Below are 3,711 nucleotides of genomic sequence, written 5' to 3' on the forward strand. Positions count from 1 at the left end.
GTCTGTGATTCATCAGTCTTACACAATTCACAGCGCTCACCATAGCTCATACCCTCCTCAATGAGACATACCATTTCTGAGTCATGGCAGAAAAAGTTCTCTTGTTTGCTAAATAAACCGACTGTAGTCTACACTACTGATTTTTTTTTAAATTTAATTGTGGTAAAATACGCACAAAATTTGCCATATAACCATTTTTAAGCATATAGCTTAGTAGTGTAAAATACATTCACATGAGAGTACAACAAATCTCCAGAACTCTTTTCACCTTGCAAAACTGAAACTTCGTACCTATTAAACAACTCCCCATTCCTCCTTCTTCCCAACCTCTGGCAACCATCATTTTATTTTCTATCTTTATGAATTTGAGTACTCTAGATACGTTGTAAAAGTGCAGTCTTAGATCATTTGTCCTTTTGTAATTTGCTTTATTTTATTTGGCCTAATCTCACCAAGGTTCATTGATGTTATAACATGTATCAGAGGGGCGCCTGGGTGGCTCAGCCAGTTAAACGTCTGACTTTGGCTCAGGTCATAATCTCTGGGTCCTGGGATTGAACCCCCCACCTTGAGCCCCAGGCTCAGTGGGAATCTGCTTCTCCCTCTCCCACTGCCCTTTCCCCTGCTCATGCTGTCTCTTGCTCTCAAATCAATAAATAAAAATCGTTAAAAAAATAACCTGTGTCAGAATTTTCATCCTTTTTCAAAATTGAATGACATTCCATTTTTTGTATATACCACATTTTGTTTATCCATTCATCCATTGATGAACACTTGGGCTTATTCTACCAATTGCCTATTGTGAATAATGCTCCTGATGTACAAATATCATTCTGAGTGCCTGTTTTTAACTCCTTTAGGTTTATTCCCAGAAGTAGAATTGCTAGATCATATGGTAATTTTATTCTTAATTTTTTAAGGAAATGCCATTCTATTTCCCATAGTGGCTGCATGATTTCACATTCCCAGCAAAAGTACATAAGGGTGCCCTTTTCTCTATATCCTTACCAACGCTTCTTATTTCCTGTTTTGTTTTGTTTTGTTTTGTTTTGTTTTGTTTTGTTTTTGATAGTAGCAGACATTCTAACTGCTGTGAGGTATATCAAATTGCTTTGATTTGCTGATTTTGTCTTACACTGAAGAAAATGGAAGCTCAGAAATATTATAATTTAATCAAGATCATATAACAACTATATTGCAGAACTTAGACATAAATCTAAATCTGATTCACAGTCTAGTGTTTTTGTCTATACCTTTAATAAGCACATAATATATAAATAAGATCATGTCACTTTCTTCTTAAACCCTCCAGTTGATTCTCTTTACACAAATGAACCAAACTCTGGACATAGTCTGCAAGGATTTACAAATCTAGACCCTGCTTTTCTCATTGAATTTTCTTTACTCTGTACTTCCTTCACTCATCATTCTTCAGAAGTTGCCTCTACGCCTCTTTTCTCAGTACACACAAACTCACCTACTCATCAGAGCATCATCAAAACTGAAGCCTCTGAGACTTTACCTGACCCACAATTGTACAGGTTAGTCAGCTGCAGTTTCATGGATGTTAGCAAAAGATAAGTGATTCTTGATCTAGACTTAAAGGATTTGATTACTTCCAGGAATATCAGTTACCAGAATATCAGCACTTGCACCAATTCCCTGAATGACAATACTCAAAGTTCCATAAAAAGAAATCCAGGTGACACTTACACATGCAGTCAGTTGTCCCACACTAATCTCAAGCTTCAGGGATGAACACTTTTCTAACGATGGCAAACCTTAGTGATCTTTGCTCTACAGGGTGGCATAATCTGTATGATATTGAATGAAAATAACCCTGCCATTTACTCTGGAAAGAGACACTTTTTCTATCTTCTAATGTAGTTTGCTATACATACATCCTTAAAAATATGGTACAAAACAAAGACAATCAGTATCTGTGCTCACATGGCATGCAGAATGCACACGATTTTAATTTCCTTTAATTGTCCTTAGAGTATCTATAATATTTGAAATTTTCTTTGCTTATTTCCTTTTCAGGAGCATTCCTTGCCAATACTCCTATGCCCAAAAGACTGTTCAAGCTCCATGAGAACAGAAATAATCCACAAAATTCTCTACAATATTCTTGGAGCCTATAACATGTGGCATAAAAGTGCTTAATAAATATTTGATGAAAGAATGAGTGAACCAGACACTACTGCCCTGATTAGAACAAGCTTTATCATATGGTTCTGTGATGGTTTCTTCTTGACTTTCATAGAATTCTGAGGTGGTTTCTCCTTTTGGTTTTTATTTCTATCTAGCTTGTTGTATGAAAAATGACAGTATGTTATTCATTTTTTTCTTTTTTTTTTTAGGATTCAAGAATGTACTTACTCTGTGTTGTACTTCCCTCACATTAACAGATAAGCTAATGCAGTATATACATTATTGTTAAAATAGGCAAATGATTGTTCATCTAGATCAGTATAATGAAACTAATTTTACATTGTGATGGGCTTCTCTGCATGCTATGCTGATTTTTCTGGCACTTGTAGATGAAATTCAGTACTGAATTTTGTAACATATCACATTCTCTAACCAGCAACAGCCTCTGGATTAGTCACTTGGTGTGTTTTGGAGATAGAGAACTCTGTATGTGGGATCGTCACCACCAAAATGAGTGTGAAAATGTTTACAAAGTAAAATACAAACAAAATGTGAAGTTGAATTGCAGTTTAAATTAAAATCTTATTATCTAGGGGCACCTGGGTAGCTCAGTCGGTTAAGCATCTGATTCTTGGTTTCATATTTTCTTTGTGAGAGAAATATACTCTTCTCTTGGGAGATCATCAGCCAATCAAAGTTGTCAACCCAATCAATGCTATGTGTGGAAAAACTCTGTCTTATACTGTTTATGCAAGAAACTATGCTATTTTATTTAATTTAATCTAAATTATGCAAGAAACTAAAATATGCAAGAAACTATACTATTTTATTTAATTTAACCTCAAGAGATAGGTATTATCTTCACTACTACCAGTACTATTAGTAGTATACTACTTCTCTTAATATTTAAATAACACTTAAAGAATGAAGTGAGTCAGTGAAGCTTAGAGAAGTTATTAACTTGACCAAGGTCACAAAACTGGATGTGGAAAAGCCAGCATTATGTTTTCAGTACATTATACATATTAGGATGAACAAACTTCATTATTCTCTGAACCCTGACCTGGCTAGTCTGGACATATACTTGAATGCTAATGATATTTCAAATGCCGTAAAAGACTCTTGCATTCTTTCTTACAAGTCAACTATTATAAGAATTTGGTATACAAAGTCCTGTGTATGTATATATTTTGCATAATTGGCTCCTACTGTATATAGTGTTTAATAATTTTTTCCCACATAAAAATAATTTGGAATTTTTTTCTCATGTTATTAGCTGTTGTGTTTTCTCATGTTATTAGTTGCTTGCATCATAAGGATGCAAGACAATTATTCAGTTGATATGGTTGTATCTGATTTTGATCTGTTATGTTATGTAATTTCATATGTAAAAATACTGGTCACTTAAAATTATATAAAGGTTGTAGAAGTTTAAGGATTTTGATGCACAGTTACAAAGTCTGCTCTAGAAATTTTGTATCAGTTTACTTTGCTGCGAGTAGTATTTAAAAGAATTGTTTTCTGAGTTTTGAAGAGACAAGGTATTAATTAAAAAGG

The sequence above is a fragment of the Callorhinus ursinus genome, unplaced genomic scaffold (assembly GCF_003265705.2).
Source record: "Callorhinus ursinus isolate GAN/ISIS: 27379988/994484 unplaced genomic scaffold, GSC_fseal_2.0 scaffold1, whole genome shotgun sequence".
NCBI lineage: Eukaryota > Metazoa > Chordata > Mammalia > Carnivora > Otariidae > Callorhinus > Callorhinus ursinus.